Source organism: Dipodomys merriami, unplaced genomic scaffold (assembly GCF_024711535.1).
Source record: "Dipodomys merriami isolate MVZ:Mamm:240054 unplaced genomic scaffold, mDipMer1.0.p SCAF_49, whole genome shotgun sequence".
NCBI lineage: Eukaryota > Metazoa > Chordata > Mammalia > Rodentia > Heteromyidae > Dipodomys > Dipodomys merriami.
Genome location: NW_027206057.1, coordinates 7782214 through 7802232, shown reverse-complemented (window position 1 = coordinate 7802232; position 20019 = coordinate 7782214). Strand labels below are relative to the sequence as shown.

Here is a 20019-nt window from a genome sequence, read left to right as displayed (position 1 = left end):
CCATGTAAAATTTGTAATCATATAGGCATTTTACAGAAACAGTGGATTTATGTCCTGCGCAGACACACTCACACTCACGCACACACACACACACACACACACACACACACACACACACACGAGTCCACTGAAACTTTTATCTGGTTCCTAAATACCAAAGGAAGTAATTGATCAACTTTATACTGTTTTACAAAAGGTACTGATATATTTTTGATTACATAATGCTGACTTTTGATATGACAGCTGTCAGGACTAGCTTCCACAGATTAAGAAAATATTGGCTTCCCCAATCAGCTTTAGTAAAAAAAAAAAAATTAAAACCCCTCAGGGTCACTTTTCAGATCCTAATGTATCTATTACATATGTTCTATTAGCATCAGTAGGAGCTACACATCAAAGATACTGTCTGCATTTGTTTATATGTTTGTTGTTAACTATATAGAAAACTATAGGCAGTCTCAATACACTCTGCAGTATTTTATTAAAAGATAAAGTATGTTCTATGCCAGTTTGTATTTTTTTCCTTCTTAAAGAGTCTATGATTACCAAATATTGCTTTTAGCATATTTTTTATTACTTAGATATTTTACTGTACTATAGGAGTTTTGGCCATACAGAAAACAGCTGAGAGTAAAATCAAATATTCTAAATACCAAGATCTAAAATTTGTATACTCATAACACATTTATTTTTTAACCAGGGCAAAGACCACCACTATTTAAAAGTATAATATAAAGTCCCCCATAGTCAGATAAAAATCAAATACTTGTTTTATTAAACTTATCACCCTTTTTGTCTTTCCAAATAGAATTTGGATTTTTTGCATTTTAAAATATGCTCTCTTAAAACAAATTAATTCTGTGATCGTTCAAGCTCTGTGTCAGAAGAAATCTTTTTCATTTTATTGTTTGTGCAGTATAAAATGAGTTACAGCACAATGCTCTGTGTGTGTGTATGGGAGAAATCCTATTCCTCTACGTAACTTAAGAAAAAGATAGTTGTCTTCTTATCAGGAAATGTCATTAAGTAGTACCAAAATGTGACAAGAACAAATAAACTAGCACGGGCAGAATTTTGTGAGAAAAATTTCATTTTTCACACGCACAAAAAACATTCAATTGGTATTATGCAAGAATGACTAAAGATTTGTTATGAAACTTTGGTTGTGATTTTTCTCCCTCCTGCTTTCATTGGAAACAAGTTCTCCCCAGGACTAATTACAACTCTATCAAAAAAGAATTTCAGGCACAAATACCTCTTAAAGGTATGTGAACAGTTTGAAGGGGAGGCCTCATAAACTGAATTAAGGGATGAAAGTTAAAACCATTCCATGAACCATGCTTTCCAGAGACTGTTGTAGTGGGGACCAAAGAAAAATATCAAGAAGCATGAAAGCATAATGTGTTGATATGAGTGAGAGGCAAACCTCACATTGATCAGCCTTACAAATTGATTATTGTTAGTAGAAATTCTATGCTAGGTCTGCAGCATCATATGCCTAACTGAAAATAATTTTGGGCATGTGCATAGAAGAAACTGAATGTTGAAAATATTAGAATAACCTACCAGCACTAATCTATACATGAACTATGCACTGAGTTATAATCTTAAGTAATAATCTTACCTGACATATTCCATAGAGCTCACATTTTAAAATATCAAGATACTCTAAATTACCTATAAAATTAAAGAATGAAAGAATGCAGTGGTATGTCTGTGCTTCTCACTTTACTATTAAAGACTAAGATACCTGAATTTGTTTACCTTGGTTTCAAAAAGCATATGGTCTTCAACACAAGTTTCAGGATTCGCCCTTGTCTTTTATAAATGCTCCATATGATGATTCCCAATAATACACAGCATATCCTGACAAGTAGGGCATGAGCTATTTAGATCTAATAGTGATAGGATTTTCTTAAGATTTGCTATTTATATAATTGGTAACCTACGATTCTAAACAGAATTAAACTAAGGAATTTATATTAGCAAATTCTAAAATTAAAGTTGTCAAAAATTTATGAAGTTGCTTCTAATGAACTGTCAGCTGATTTATTTTCCCTCAAAAAAAAAAAACCTAGGGAAATGACCAGATGTAGATGTAGACGTAGAATCAAAAAGAATGTATTTTGGGGTAGGGGATTTAGCTCAATGGAAGAGCACTTAGCTGACAAGTGCAAGTCCCTGAGCTCCGTCTTCATCTATGCATCTATGCTAAAAAAAAAAAAAAAAAAAAAAGGAATTATTTTACTAATCAAAACCTTAACAAATCATTTCAGAATTTTAAACTTCTATTCTATGTGCTTTTTGACATTTTTGTCAGTCTATAGTAATTTATACTCACCATTTGCTGCATTTAATAGGCCTATTTTAAATATTAGTAATATATTCAAATAATCAAAATAAGAATCAAATTATATTCATTTTAGACATATTTTGACAGATATTTTTAGTTTTATCATTTGAAAATAGCACTGTTTTGAATTTTTATAAATGGAATTTGAAAAACAGCTCTCAGAAACATTCAGCTAGTTCCAATAATATGTGTAGCTTCTAATATATTTACTTACGATATTAAAAATCTTTTTCTTAAATCATTTTATTGGTTAAGATGATCAAAATTACATTCATTAGACTAATTCAAGTGAAATTAATTCACGTGAAAACTGGATTTAGAAGTGGTGAGGTTATGAAGTCTGAAAGAGATCACAGAAATTTCTCTTATAAACACACATTGGAAAAGGCTCATCGTTTAGAAACCTAAATTATGCCGATTACAAAGCAATTGTGGAAGATAGCTCACATGGATTGGAGCACTAAGCAACCATTCAAAATGAGAGTGGGAGAATTTCAAAGGCACCAAGTGGGAAGGAATTATGAATTCTTGCCACTCTGCCTCTTAGAATCTGTTTCTTTCATATCTATTCTTCGTTTCCCTCTTTGATGTCGATGTATATGTCTGCAACAGGCTAAGAATGCATCATTCACTGTTTCTTTCTTTTTTTACTGACTACCTGATATATGGAAGGGGCATGCATTCTGTATTGTGTATACTGAAGAAAAAAACATTATCAGGCAATAATTAACTAATACAATCACCTCTTCCATGCACATGAAAACTGAGGCACTATAAATTCAAGGAGAAAACCCAAAACATAAAGTAAAAAAGTCAAAAGTTAAACTGTGATGGACCTTCCATCTCAGTACATGTACCTTAGGATAAGGAAGGAAAAAGCTGGACCCAAAGTCCACTTCTAAAATACAAAAGAATATGAGAAAGGCAAAAGAAATACAAGAGAGATTATGAACAAAACTGAATTTAAAAAAAGCTTTTTTCACTGTTAATATCTAGATTTTTCTGCAGATACCATTCCTGTAGTAGTATTGTGCTTCCATCCCTAAAGATTTCTTGATTAAAGTGACCATTGCTCTTCTCCTATTCCATTCACTCCTCTGCTTCTCTGCTGAGATTCCCAACAAAGATGCCAGGTAGTTGTGATGTTTTGAGATGTAGATACCTGTCTTGTAATAACTGGCCTGAGACCACCAACTCATTTCACACAGACCGTCAAACAAACAAGAGCTACTAATGGCCTACATTACTATCAGCCTGGGTTCAAGCCAAGGCCCTCTTCTATGGAACTGCTCCTTCATACTTGGGGACAAATAGCCAGTTCAATACATGTTCAGTCTCCTCCCACAAATGGGCCAGTAATTGCAACAATAAGCTTCTCTAAGTAATTGTGGGTCTTTTCTTCTCTGGTATCTCCATATTTGAACTTTATAGACTTAGCCTTTCCTTAAGCAAAGATGCTAATACCCATTTTAGTGGTATGTAGATTAAGACTTATGCTCATTTTTAAATATAATAAAGCAAATTTATATATTTCTGTATCACCAGAAGATAAAGAGGTAATGAAGGCCAGCTGTCTGTGATTTTCCAAGAAGCAAAATAAACAGCATCAAACTCAGAAATGTATGAATTCTATGTATTTTTATTATAATCATCCATGCTTTGTAGTTCTCTTAAATAATCTTTAACCTTAGAGAACTTAAGTAGAAATAAGTTCTCAGCTTTCTGTTTTTCAGACTTGTATGGACTTTGTATTTCTCATAAATCTAAATTATCCAAAACACACAAAAAATAGTTGAGAGCAAATGGCATTTAGTAAATGGAAAAACTAAAAGATAAAGTACTGAGGAAGTAGGACTTCTCATTAATTTTAATAAATTTTTAGGTCCATTGGTACAACCTACAGTTGGAGAAGTAGGTAGGGATTTGTTGGGATAGAACCTTTCAGGGATGGTAATACAAAATATGCCTAGGGAAAGCAGAGAGCCAGTGGCTAATGCCTGTAATTCTAGCTATATACACACACACACACACACACACACACACACACACACACACACACACACATATCCTATATATTATATATGTAGCTATATATCATATATATATATGTATCTCTAGAGGCAGGAAGGGCAGTTGGAAGAATACGTTATCCAAGTAAAAGCTGAGAATAGTTTGTGTGTGTGTGTGTGTGTGTGTGTGTGTGTGTTACAGAGACTACTGGATGAAATGTATTATGAGGAAATCTGAAAATAATACTTGAAAATTGAAGAAGAGACAAAAATGGAAGATAAAGCTGACCTTAAGAGGCGCTTGAACATCTCAAAACAAACAAACAAAAGCAGAAAAATAAAGGAAGTATGAACCCTCTGGGGCATAACCATTTCAAAAGGTTGCATGGCTATCCTTATACCTACACCAGAAGTAATCTTAGAAGATGTAAAACTGAAGTACAGGAAGCAGATGAAAATGAGAGAGATGACAGATCTAGAAGAGGAAAAGATAGACAGAAATCCTTCAGAATGTGACCCTACCCTCTTCAGAATCGTTTCTCCTCAGAACCAATCCAAAAGAAAAGAGAAAGTACAAGTAAGGATATAAAAGGAACACAAAAACATTTAAATATATACCCGCTTAGTCTCCATTAACATTTAAATATACACCCGAACTAATTTTACTATATTCCTGAATTCTGAGTCAGCTAAGCTGAAGCCTGTCAAAGAAGTGTCTCTCACAGGCAGATGTCCCTGATTTAAGACCAGTTTATCTAAAGATATTTGGGTGCTGTGAGTATTTAGCAAGTAAAGGCCATGATCTAACCATCCTGCACCTCCCAGGACACCTTTACACAACGAAGAATGAGGTGTCCATATGTCATGACCAAAAGTCTCTGATAAAGTTCTTTCAGCCCTCTGCACCTAAGGTCTGTGGCCAGTAAACTTTGCTAGATGAGCCAATAGCTTTACCAGACTTTTAGATGCTGACACTAAGTGTTTTTAGAATTTTCTGCCCTGAAGAAAAGTAGTATCCATGACTGTTTGGGTAAGTAGTTTCAAGTGTGCATTTAAAACTTGAGGTGTAGGGGGGGAGGGGGGAGGCTGGGAAGGGATGTGAAGGGTAAACAAAGGAGGAGGCTGCAATGCTTGGTAAGAAATGTACGCATTATCCTGCCCATGTAATTGTAACTCCTCTGTACAGTATGTTCACAAATAAAATAAAATAAAATTTAAAAAAATAAAAATTGTATTAACAGCATGGTGGGGGGTTAGAATTTGGGGAAGCAGGGAGGGAAGGGATAGTAGGGGAAAAACAAAAGAGGGGGTTACAATGCTCAATAGGAAATCTACTCATTACCTTACTCTAGTAACCTGTTCACTTTTTTCATGTTTACAAACTATTAAAATTGTGAAGATGCTTTAGTACATACAGAAATTTATCTTGGCTCACTTCATTGTTAAGGTTCCTTTTGAATCCCCAATAACACTTTAATACCTTTCATCCTTAAATTCTGCTACAGTCTATTTGTTTTGTTATTTACACTCAAGGATCTCCCCAGTTTTTATGCAGATTTTGTTTTGGAAACTTATATAACCAGTGTTATAAAGAATGCCTTCAATGAAGCCCATTCACAGATAAGTCAGCCACAACAATACGTCATATCTGTGTTTTATGGTTTCCAAATCATCTGTGTGCTGTCATCACACTGTTGACAATATTCTGTGACCGCATGGGGACCCTCACGGCACGATACCACCCTGGCCTGAGAAGGAAACTTCTCTTTCAGGTGTTTCTGAGAGCTTAGGTTTAACCTTGAACTTGAGCCTCTGCTGTCTGCCTTGACCCATTCAGCCAAGTTGCCAACCTAAAGATGACAAATACTTCTGGTTCCTCTTTGCTATGACGGCAGACTCCACATTTTTACTACCCATCACTGTGTCTCTACCTTATGTGGCATCAAGCAAAATAAAATGCCTCATTTCTGAAGTTGCTTCATTATTAAGGCCAAAAAATCAAGTAGAAAAAATAACACCATCACTATTTCTTCAATAGGCAAGATTTGGATCACTATACTTTCTCTAGACTGAGACTTACCCTAAACAGTTAAATAGGGTTAAATGAGGTAAGTGTGTAATGTTTTATGACATCCTTCATGTCTTCACAGCACTAGACCCAAGATATTAAGATGGAACATTAGGTTGCTGGGTTAAAATATTAAATGTGATAAAATTCTATTTCTACGGATTTCTTTCTTTGGTAGTCACAGGAGAGCTTAAATGTGCAATATCTTCCAACTAATAAATGATCCCTTGGTTACCATGTTTCCCAGTCTCTTTCTTTTCCATCACCCCCAAATCTCCTCCATGTGTTTAATTTAGCCCTGAGCTATAACAAAAGGCAACCAAACACTCGTTGCATTTCCCTGTGTGCCACACATTGAGAAGTACGAAGTGCTAATTATACCTCATAGGAACTTAGGAAGAACACACAAAATACTAGAGAACCTTAGAGTTGGTTTTGTCTAACAAGTTCATTTCAGCTAGGAAAACTGGGACTCTGAACAGACTAGGAAGCAACGTAAATCCTACCAAATGATGAAACCACTATCCATTCACCCTCTGCTGATTATTTTCATTCTAATACACCAAAAATCACTCTGTGACTTTTTTTTTTCTTTTTGTGGCTGAGTCTTCCTTGCTAGTGTTCTAGGCTCCATTTTATTCAGTATAAAAATGAAGTATCTGTGTTCATATAACACACTGTCTGCAGCTTGCTTCCTAAAGATGAGGGCCCAGGCACTACCAGTGGCTATGGATTTCAACCCCACCTTCATCACTTAAGAAAAAAGAAAAAGATGTTTAACAAGAGAGTTATTCTCTCTGACCTCCACTACTACATCTTTAGAAAGTAGTAATAGTAATACCGTCCTCCTATGTGTCTGGAAATAATAAAATTAGATTACCTGTGCGTGTGCATGCACATGCTACCCAAATCAAGACATGCATGCTTAGCATCACATCAAGCACCTAGTGAAAAGTCATCTGCTATTTCCAAAACAGTATATTTAATGAGGAGGTTCCTGGGTCTTCATTTAAAATCAGTGAGTAAATGTAGACCCTCAAACCAAGCCAGCTAAGGGATCACTTTGTATTCTTTCCTGGGAGTAGGATCCATACAAACAGGATACACAACTTGCAACAGTCTATGGACTCTCCCTGGATGCCAAGCCCTGAAGTGGAAACTTTTGCTACTTTGTCCCTTTTCAATGTTACCACACTCCAGCCACATTTCCCTATTTGCAGATAAGAAAAGTGAAGTCTGAGAAATGAAGTGAGCTTCCCAGCATCCCTTAAAGACAAGATTCTGGAGACAGTACAGGAAACAGGAAGTATCTGACCACAGAGCTTTCTCTGCCTAAACCACTTGGGATTTTCCATTTCTAGAATGCATCCAGTCACACAGGGTGTTTCGGGGTGCAGATGGGGGACAGGGATGTAATACACTACAACAGAAGGTTTGGATTTCTCTTAACTCTGCTGCTTGGTCTTGGTCGCTGGAAAAATTCCCCAAAGTGCTTTTGACCTCTGCAACTTATTTGGCAGAGTATGGGTATTCCACTAACTTTTTATTTTAATTTCATACTTTCATACAAGTGGTCTATATTCTCCTGCTTAATCATGCAACTATTATCATGTCTTAATAGATAGATCATTGCTCTATAATAAATTAAAACAAAGTAGCTTAAGCTTATTGCAGGTAAACTAAAGGATTTTTTTTAAGTGTGCTCAATGTATACTATCCACATCAAAGAAAATCAAAGTGTTTTGTAATGGCTGTTCCAAAAAAAGTCTCTTATATCTTTGGAATCTACTAGAGTTACAGGTATCCATTCTGTGAATATTCAAAGAAATAAAGCCAGGAGATTTTCATAGCACCAGAAGCTTAGTAGATGCTGAAAGACCTATTGATAAAATTAACAATAGTCAACTAAATATCGCTGTCGTCTTTCTTCTGGTGAGGAACACTACTTAGATGTGTGACTGTATGCATGGTTATATACATGTGATGGGGGGGTGTATGTGTGTGATATGCTTTTTTTTATAAAGCCTCTAAATAAAATTGGAGACTATCTAATCCAGGAAGCTATGTCAATCTTTATTTTACAAGCACCAAAATGTATATCACAAGAAATTGTCATTCATCATGACACTTCACATGTACTGCATTGTTTTAATAGAAAAATCTAAAGTTTCATTATGTTAATGTTGAGCAATGAAAATAAAACATCATAAAAAAATAAGCACTTTTTGGTGATTGGCTATAGCAATTTTCTCTCAGCTTCAAGCACAATAAAAACACAGTGCATGGAGACAGAACAAATGCTAGAAATCCAACTGCACCAAAAAGGTTTTAGTGGGTACCTAGAAAGCTAATGTTAGTGTCAGCCAAAACAAAATAGAGCTTCTCCATATATGTCATATATCATAATTAATTATTTTAGAGATGTGCAAAACACGGCATCACCACCAAAAAGAGCTGCCCAAATACATTTTTAATTCAATGTGATAGACAAAGTGATGCATTTAAAATTTTGTATCAGTCTAATTCAAAATAGGAGACCATTACAGAGCAAATGCAAGCAGAAATTCATCGATAATTTAGTCGAATTTATTTTGTAGGCAGCACAAATACAGAACTGATCTACTACTCAGAAGAGAGCCACCTAGCATATGATAATTTTGGTGATAAAGGGAATCTAGCCACCTACACATTATAGTTGTGAAAATATGCTTTTCTGTATAGGGACACATATTGATTGGAAAGCTAACAAAAAAAATGTAGATTGGTAAGAAAGGAAAATATACATTGGGAATTATATAACTATTTTAATCTCAAAAAGTGAACTATTTCTTCTTAGGTATCAAAACTTCCACATTTATAAAACTTGACTTTATTATATTTTTTCTACTACTTTTTCCTTAAAACTCTTTTATTGTGACAATTCCCCTACATAAGATATATATTTTTACATAATATATAATATTTGCTCTTTGATAAACCTCTAGTAAGTATGAAAGATATATTTGTTGAATCAACTTACATCTAATATTTGTACACAAAATCCCCTAGGGTACAACAATCTATTAGAAAATAGATTGAAGAGCATTACCCTGGAATGTGCTAAAGTTCACGATTTTCCATAATTTTTACTACAAACTTTTTGAATATTAGACCAATTGCTTCCTTCCATTTTTCCAGCAGGTTTTTCAGGTGTTAAAAAAATCATAAAATATGAGATTATTGAAAGGTGTTTTAATCTGCTTTTCTGAGTCAGTGAGCATACTACTGTTCAAAGCATCCTGTCATGGAATGTATCTTGGAACAATAGGTGATTTTAACTTATTTTGTATTGAAACTTTGTGAAGCTGATTTCACTGCACTAATCCAATTCTTTTGCATGCCAGAAGAGCAATTGTTCAACAAGACCACAAATTCAAAGCATTTTCCAAACTGGTTTTAAAATACTTGTATTTATAATTCTGATTTTTGTTTTGTTTTGCCTCTTGGTAATAACTTACAAGCATTTCCCTGCGGACTTCAATGAACAACTTCCTACTTAACAGGAATATAAAGGTGATAGGATCTTCACTGTGTTCTAAATGCTTTACAACACACAGATTTGCAAGACTTTTGTGCTTTTCCCAATCTTCTAAGAATATCTGACCAGATGATTTCCAGTTGCTTCTCTAGTATTTATTTTATAAGAATCCATAGTTTCCACTCTCAAAGGGGCATACATTATCTTACTTGGGCAATATAACCTCTTTCCAAAATTTCTTATGATCTGCAGGGAAAAACTAATGAGTATCCACCTTGCATGAATCCTAGAATTGCTTTCAGTTTTCAGGACCCTGGGATCATTTAAATTCCCTGTGCTTGCTTTTTGGATAACTGAGACAGTTCTAGGGTGATACCAATGACACTGCCAAACCCTTGGCCAAAATCCCAGCTGGTGTCCTAGAAGATCACTCTTTGTTCTGTTGTCTTCGCAGACCACACTCACAGAGCTGTGTAGGAAAATATCCCGGACTAAAGATACATGCACGTAAGTAAAATATTGTTGAATAGTGCCAAAGGAAATAGAACATTATTTTAAATTATCTTGATCATAAAATCCAAGGGAAAATTTAGCAATATAGCAGCAAAAAAAACCTCAAAACCAGTTATTCCTTTTAAATAAAAACAAAAATGAGAAACAGTAACTATTAGAAATCCCACCTGGTGCTTTTCCTGTGTTAATGATGCTTCTTAAATTGCATGTGGGTAAATGGTAATTTTGTCTCACACCATTAAAAACTAATGGAACCCTTGATGATAAGAAATGCCATAGCTAGCTTGTTGGAAAACGTTTAATTAATAAAGTAATAAAATTATTGTAAACTAGTGCAGTTTCAGGGAGAATTCAATGGGATATAAAACAGATAAAACATCCTAGAGAGTTTGTTTAGGAAATAAACATCACTATATAAAATACCATATAAAGTTAAGGGTGGGGGGTGTCACATAGAATTAAAATTAGCTATTATACTAATAAAAAAGATAATTCAGAGAAAAACGATACAAAATATAGCTTATAAAAAGCTGTTTTCATTCATCCAAGAAAGTATCTAAATTACCACAAAAAAAAGGAAGGAAGGAAAGTTATATTTTCAAAGAAGCTGGAAGACAGAATATGTGTGTATGTGTATGTACTCTTAAAATGACCAAATAATTGGTTACAATAAGAGCAGTTAATCATTCATTCTTCTGCCTTCTTTTTTAAAATGAAAGTTAAGATTTCTTTGAATTATCTTCCACACTGGATATTTTTGGCAGACAATAGAATAATTCTAAAGTGGCTTTTAACATTTATTTGGAGACAAGTCACTAAATAATGATAATCATCTTCTAATGGTCAGCCCCATGTATTTCCTGGACTCTATAATATAGTGTAGATTCTCTTTTAATCCTACAATTGTTTTTAGGACTTAAACTACTCTAAGGCTAAGCCTGCAATTTATAAAGGCAAAATCAAATGCCTTTCCAAATAGAAAAGTTTGAGATCTTTAGTCAATAGTCTCAATGGATGAAGTAATTTTGAAGTTTAAATGATCGGTCTCATAGTGACAATGAAGATTGCTATTGTGATGGTAGCATTCTCAATCTTTTCAGAATCTGTAACATTAATTTGGATTCTTATTTCAAGTCCTCACGTAGTCACTCATGCATGCAAGCTGGGTACATTTATGCTTGCCTGGTTCCAAAAGTACTATTGAGTGACTTCGATGTTCCAAGTGCTAGGACACCCCAGAGAACATGACCAAGGACCTTATGCAATTTGTATACTAGTCTATATACTATATTTTTCTACCTTTAAATAATTTCCTATCTTTTTAAAGAAGACCCTTCAATCTGTTTAAATTACTTGTGCTTTTTGTCAATATACTCCCCAATATTTTTTAAATTGCTCATTTGAACTTATATCTTTAGAGTTTTTTCTATTTATAATCTTAGAGAAGGAATCTTAGCAAATATCTTCATCATGACTAATAAGAAAAAGTTTGACTTCAATATAGACTATTTTATAAGTAACAAATGATGAGTCACATAACATAAAAGTCATTTTTTAAAAAACCCATAATGACACACAAAAGAGAAAATTTAAATGAGCAATATACATAAAGACATAAGAAAATCAAAATGAACATGTAAAGAAAAATACAATTGATTATACCAAGGACACTGTATTAATAGTGTGTGGATAGATGCTCTGTCATATTTAGTTTGTGGTATAGCTTCTTTTTGTTAATGTGTGTTTCTGGGCTTCAAAAATGTTATGAGGAAAATAATATGTCAATACTGAACATACATGAAATTTTTTTCTTTCCAATATTCCCTAAACAATATAGTATAAAAACCATTTATATAGCATTATCATTGTATTAGATACTATACATAACTTAGAAGTGATTTAAGATATATGTGCTCAGGTTACATTCACGTACCATGCCATTTTGCAAGGGTTGAACAGCTGCAGATTTGGTTTGGGGTCAGTATAATTTTTTATTATAATTTTATTTTAATGCAACATACACTTGTAATATGAGGAAATTTTGTTTTGATACTTCTATGTATGCACACAGGGCATTTGAACAAATTTACCCTCTCCAACATAACCCTATTCCTCCTCTCCTTCCTTGGACCTTTCCTTTTAGTTATTTTTCACTTGTGTGCCAGTTTTGGGGCTTGAACTAAGGGCCTCATGCTCTTGCTTGACATTTTCACTCAAGGATGGTACTTCTACCACTTGAGCCACACCCGCACTTCTGACTTTTTGGTGCTAATTGGAGATCAGAATCTCAAAGACTTTTCTTCCAGGGGTGGCTTCAAACCAAGAATATCAGATCTCAGCCTCCTGAGTAGCTAGGGTTATAGGTACTAGTGCCTGGTATGGGGAAAACATAATTTCTTAACTAGCTTTCTGGCTTCCTGACCCCAATCTTATTTCCTTCTAATCATATTCTACATAGTGGTATTTCTAAAAGACCAATTGGATTGTGTGACACTCTAGGTCTAAACAGGTTCGTAAATTCTCAAAAATCTCCTAAAATCCTTCTTCTTTCAAAGCAATGCCTCTGAAGATCTGGCTCTGCTCACCTTACCAGCATTGTCATACACTACCTTCTGCAAATGAGTTACCTGCTGGTTCCACAGACAGTGCACCAGCTTCCTCCTGCTTGCTGGTGGATATGCTGTTCCTTCTGCCTGACAGCCTTCCCTTTCGGCCCTGCCTGTCACCTATGTTTAGTTGTTACTTCCTCCCCCAAAACATCCTCTGAATTGCTTCTCTCCTGCTTTGAAAGCTAGATCTCTCTTTGGGATCTTTCAGCCCATTGATCAATAGTAAAGAAATTGTGCCATTATCATACAATATTCCACCAACAACAAGGATATGTGTGGCATAGCTTAGAGACAAAATAGATCCTCAAGGCATTTTTGTGGGGTGAAAAAAGAAATGTGGCATTATCACTCTGCAACCACGAAACGGACATGTAGCCAAACATTTTCATTGACAATATAAAGCTGAAAACCATAGCTGACTTTTACTACTGGTTTAACAAACTAACCTTTGTTGCTCTGATGCTCTGATTCAACAAACCATTTTTAAGTGACATAAGAGAGATACGGGGTATAGTTTCATAGTAAAGCACCATCAGTTAACTCAGGTTAAATTCCAGGCACATAAAATGGTTTGTTATCCATCCTGATGCATGCCTCAAAGTCCACATGTTGTTTAAGATAATGGTGTTTCTAGTGACAGTCATATGAAGACACATTCCCAAAATAGGTTACTAAACTGGTAGGAATGACTTTCTGTTGCAGAATGTCTTAATCTGCATATGATTTGAATAGCAACAGCAGTTTTATGGTGTGATGAAGTTAGTCAACATACAAGATAGCTGTGGATTCAAAGGAAATAAAAACAGCAGGCAGATGGACAGATAAGCCAGGCCAGAAGAAAGAAGAAGGAAGAAGATGAAGAAGAAGAAGAAGAAGAGGAAGAGGAGGAAGAGGGGAAGGAGGAGGAACAGGAGGAGGAGGAGGAGGAGGGAGCATAAAGTAAATTTTCTGAGTGTTGGTGCACATGCCTGTGATTCCCAGCCCTGTGTGGCTGAAGCTAAAGCAAGAGGATCTTAAATTCCACAACATTCTGGACTACACAGTAAGAGATCTTGTCTCAAAAAAAAAGAAAGAAAGGAAAAAGGAAAGAAAAAGAAAGAAAGAAAGAAAGAAAGAAAGAAAGAAAGAAAGAAAGAAAGAAAGAAAGAAAGAAAGAAAGGAAGAAAGGAAGGAAGGAAGGAAGGAAGGAAGGAAGGAAGGAAGGAAGGAAGGAAGGAAGGAAGGAAGGAGAAAGAAACTTCTTCATAGAAAAAATTAACCTAGAATCAAAGAAAGGTAAAAGTTTGTTAAATGACAACACAAGAAGTAGAAGCTAAATTTATGTCCTGGCTCAAATTTTAAAGTTGGCATTTACTCCCTAAACTGTTAGGCTGACTTAATCTTAAGTGATAAATACAACACCAGTCTCTGATGGCTCGTGCCTATAATCCCAGCCAATCAGGCTGAGACATGAGAACTAAAGATTAAAGCTAGTTAGGGTAGAAAAGTCCATGAGATTTATTTCCAATTAACATCTAAAAAGGTGGAAATGAAGATGTGGCTCAAGTGGTAGAGCACTAGCCTCAAGCAAAAAAGCTCAGGGACAGCACTCAAGCCCTGAGTTCAAGCCCCACCCCCCCCATAACACACTAAAATAAATAAATAAAATCTAGAAAGAAGAGAGCTAATGGAGGAGGGTGAGATGGGTGGGGGTGGGCTCAGAGAAAATGGGAAGAAGGTGGTAAACTATTATCAAAAATACAGAGAAATCAACTAAGAAGATTACAAAAAATCCATTAACCATGGTTGAACTCCTAATGAAATGATAGCTAATAAGTATTTTAAATTACTCACTTAAGGAATTTGAGATAGAAGTAAATGAAAAGGCACTTCAAAGAAAAGCTAGAATGTGGATGAGAGATAAGATTCAGAAAATGTCTTTGAGCCAAGCACTACAGTCTCATACATATATTCTGGAGGATAACAATGTGAGGCCAGACCATGCAGAAAAGTCTATGACATTTCGTTTCCAAAATAACCCACCAAACAAGGGCCAGAGGCATAGCTCACCAAGAAAGTGAGCCAAACTAGATGGCCCTGAGTTTAAACCCTAGTACTGCCAAATGTAACAATACTTTAAAAATGTTGAGATGGAAGACATTGGTGTATCTGGAGGTGTACATGTAAACTGAAAAATATGTAGGTGACCGACCTCATCATGACTCTGCAGCAATTATAGTTTAATGGAAGTAGTTTTTGCTGTTGATATTATACCTTTCAACATTTAAATCTATAGAAGTGTTATTTTGTTAAACATACATGCGCGCACATGCACACCCACGCACACACACGTTGCCCCTTGGGAGAAGAGATTTCTTGCTTCGGTCTCCCATTATTCCTTATCAGAGGAATCTGGACAAGCCAAAAAGAGATTTATTCACAAGTGTTTTTGGACACTAGTATAAATAATCAGATGAATATGTCTTGTTATCATTATATCTGATTTTAAAATATGGAATAGCAGACTAGAGTAACAGAAAGAGATGAGGAAGGAGCATTTGTTAATAATCTCAAACTAAAATGTAGTCATAATCTATAAACTATTGACCCAATGGATAGCAATAATCATCTTAGTGTTATGCCAAGCCAATTACTAATGACAAGGGAAGGGCACACACAGAAACTTTCTAAGAGGTTTCTTTCTTAGAACATTTTTAAGAAGATTACAACTAAAGTAACTTCTTAAGAAGGTTGTTGGAGAGTAGAAGCTATAATAGTGCTAAATTCCTATTTTCTCCAAAAAGAAATAGTAGATACTTTCTATGTCTTAACTGAGAAGTGAGAAGTCTATTTTTAATATAGATGTAAATGCCAGGGAAATAAAAGTCAGCTAGAAGAATGGAATGTGTCACTCTGAGGAATGGGGGGAGGGGAGGGACAGAGATCTGTTGAGTAAAGGACTGTGTTTGTCCTGTTTGGCTTTGAAAGTTTCTGTACTTTCATAGAAAAGCTGGCAAGGGTTCTATTCCAAAGCCACCAGTTTCTCCAAATGTAGAATCAGTATTTTGAAGGAAAATTTCTTTTTTTAAAAAAGTAATTTTTTACTTTAATTTTTTTTGGGGGGGTCTGGTCGTGGGGCCTGAACTCTGGGCCTGGGTGCTGTCCCTCAGCTCTTCAGCTCAAGGCTAGCACTCTACCACTTGAGCCACAGCGCCACTTCCGGCTTTTTTTCTTTTTGCTTATGTGGTGCTGGGGAATCGAACCCAGGGCCTCATGCATGCAAGGCAAGCACTCTACCACTGAGCCACCTTCCCAGCCCCTTGAAGGAAAATTTCTAAATGAAAAAACAGACCTCCAAGAATGGAACAATAAAACCTGAGTGAGGCAAGGATATTCCAGTACAGCAATTGAAGGGGGAGACAGCTCAAGAACTGATGTGTGAAAATAAGGATTGAGCTGTTCACACTGTTTACTAATCACAAAACTGTTCTGCAATGGCTAACTCCAAAGTCCTCACAAAGTCTCTGGGATAAGGAAGTCCACCTGCCAGTTTTTGTTCTGCTGTTCAAGTCTTTCCTCAGGGCTGAGAAGATGGCTTAGTGGTAAGAGTCCATGAAGCCTGTATTCAATTCCTCTATGCTACATGAACAAAAAAACTGGAAGTGGAACTGTGGCTCATGTGGTAGAATGCTGGCCTTGAGTACAAAAGAAACTCAGGGACAGTGCCCAGGCCCTGAGTTCAAGCCCTAAGACTGGCAAAAACACGATCTTTCCTCAAAATATTTGACAGTACACATAACCATAACATTTAGGTCATTTATTACGGCCAATAACATGACCCCTATGCATCTCTCAACTGTACACATTGAGCATATGAAAACATGAAATCGTCAAGGATCACATACATAAATATGTCATATAAATGCATATATAAATAGACATAGCATATAAAATGAACATTATGAAAGAAATAAGCATAGAACTTCCTACAGACATTCATGCTGTAGAATGCATCCTGTTAACTCCCAGTCTGGCATCTATATAGGCCTTTACAAGTGTTATTGGACTCTAGTACCAATAATTGGCCTAATGTATCTTGTTTATAGGAAAATCTGATTAAAAGTCATAGAAAAGAAAATCAGAGTTGGGGCGGGGGGACAGAGAAATGAGGAAGGAGCATTGTTAGTAATCACAAACTAAAAGGTAGTCATAATCCATAAACTATTGACCCAATGGATAGAAATTTCCTTTTGTTTTAAATCAATTAACATTTATACATGAGCCATTAAAAAGCCATCATGCTTATAAGCCATTACAGTGTATATCTATTGTATTGATTAGCACAGAGTCGGTTATTAATTAATGACATCATAACTCTCAAACCTCTTAGAGGCTTTATTGCCTTAAAGAAACATATCACCCAGCAGAGCCATGCATGGCATACTAGACCCCCTTTCAGAAATTCTTTGCAAATCCTTCAGTGCCTAGGTCAACACTTCCTGAAGACTGTGTTCTCCAAAACAAACCATCTAATTTTACAAGTAAGCCATAGTAATGTTTAAGGTCACAATAGTTTTAACATTGTTTGTATGCTTGATATCAGCATATTAACTCTATACTGCATGTACAAACTGGAAAGTGGCTTAACTTAGAAGACAAGGACTTCCATCAGCCAAATATCTTTCCTTCCATCCCAAATACGCTCTAGATTTATCCTAAAGTGACCTACTACAGCAAGACCTAAAACTGTATGAAAATAGTCTACACCATCTATAATATATCAACTATGCTTTGTTGAATGCAATACAAGCAATAATTATATTTTTCAGATATATTGTCTCTTCACTATTATTATTTTAAAGATAGTATTTTCTGTAGGACAAAGAACAATGTCTCTAAAACTTTGAGAATACATGTTTAGCCCAAGTTTCCATATAGATTTAAGAGCACTGAAATGAGACCCTAAGTCATATAGTCACAGCTACTGAAGTCTGTGGAGGAATAAATGACATGTTTTCATGATGACAAAAGTCATCTTAAGGGCACAATAGGTTATATTTAATTTTTATTCAGTATGCATGTGTGCATGTGCTTAGACTGGGCTTGAACTCAGAGCCAGTACATTCTCACCTGACTTAAAGAAGGCCCTCTACCATTTGAGCAGAAACTCCACTTCCAGCTTTTTGCTGGTTCACTAGAGATATGAGTCTCATGGACTACCTGTCCAAACTAGTTGTGAACTCCATCCTCAAATCTCAGCCTCCTGAGTAGCTAGGATTGCATATATGAGCCATCGGTTCCTGAGTTATAAAATAAAACTTACCCTAGGGGATATGAAATTGATTAAACAATGTTAAAATTATATTTTATCTAAGTCAAACTAACCTTGCAGAAGATAGAAACATAGCAAAAAAATAATTATTAATTATTATTCATCTCATCTTCCATTAATCATGAAGAATCTAGTTATTTCATTTTCTCCCAAAACTATTTAGATAATACAGCAATTTAATTGACATTTCTTCTGTATTTATTGTATTTTGTGGTTTGAAAAAAGTCTTCTCAATATTTTTTCTTAAGCAGAAGAATGACATCAAGCCACCTGAATGAAAATTCTTTATTTTTCTACTCTGTGGTCTTAGCAAATTATCAATTGTCCTCATTCAGAGTCACTGTAAAAAAATATAAGACCAGTTGGTGTTAATGCAGCCTTTTGAGTTTAATATATGAACATATCAATTGTACAGTATTATCTGCTCTTTTGACATCAACATTCAGTCTGAAAGACAGTATTACTACTATTATTAATTTCTCAAAAGATCACTTATAGATCAGAGACAAACATGATATAATCTGGAATTATGATTAATGCAAAACATGGTAGAGCAAGAAGTAGGTTAAATGAGCCCTCAATGTCTGGGGGGGTCCTAATCAAAGTCAGGTGTACCTGCCTTAATGAAAGATTCCGTTCATAGAACAATTTTGTGTGTGTGTGGATTTTTTTATTTTTATTTTTTTCCACAACAAAGATATGCTTATTTCTTCCATGAAGGAAGACATCTCTTTTTTTTTCCTAGTGGAATTGGCAGCGAGGTTATGTGTAAGGCAAATTGTGACTGAGCCAATAATCTGTCATTCTTTCCCTCCAGAATGTTCACATGAAGATATAAACAGAAAAAGAAGCCACTTCATATGTAAGGGAAAAGGAAGAAACCCTTCTTTCTCCAGCTCGTAAGAGTATGGATTCACACACACACACACACACACACACACACACACACACACACACACACACAACACACACACCACACACCACACACCACACACCACACACGCATAGAGTCCTGAGAGAGGTGAGCAGCAGAAAAAAATGTATGAAAGGAGAGAGAAGGGCATTCTAAAAGAGGGATGGATATGGCAAGTAATCTCACAATGAGAACTCCCTGAGAAGTCAACACAAGTTGCAGTAATATTGCTCTCAGTTCATTCAAGACAGAAAATGGTTGCTCTGTTGGACTGACCCATGTATGATCTCTTCAGGGTTATTAGTTCAGACTCCAATGTCACCCCAATGCAGGAGTCTTTGGGACAATTGTTACAGATATCCTGCCATCCTGCTCTGCCATCTGAGGTCAGAGCCATTAAATGATTCACAGATCCAGGATGGACTTGTGAACCCTCTCAATTTCCCTTCCTTCTGTGGCTTGCATTGCATCCTTTGACAATGATTGTAACTTCATTCAAGAGAAAATCCACAGGAAGTTGGATGCTACCAGTTAGTGCTCTGGGAACATCTCCCTGTCTCAGTCATTACAGACAGGTTAAACAGTTATAAAAGAACACATTTGATGACCCAGGGGGAGAGGGACTGGGCAGGGAGAAGGAATACATGTAAAACATATATCCTGCTAACTAGTTATTTAGAGCAGTCATTTTACTGGCACTTAGATTGGATGTCACAGCCAGATAGT

The 20019-nt window shown here is 35.5% G+C and overlaps 1 long non-coding RNA gene across 1 annotated transcript in view; it reads left to right on the top strand.

Annotated features, from left to right (window-relative positions):
- The window catches only part of LOC138809296 (uncharacterized), a 51901-nt gene extending 32669 nt beyond the window's left edge, over nt 1-19232 (top strand). Inside the window, exons 2-3 of the long non-coding RNA XR_011366779.1 lie at nt 10402-10454; nt 19198-19232. This is a non-coding gene — a long non-coding RNA (uncharacterized lncRNA). The remainder of the gene's footprint in view (nt 1-10401; nt 10455-19197) is intronic.
- Nucleotides 19233-20019: the final 787 nt, after the last annotated feature.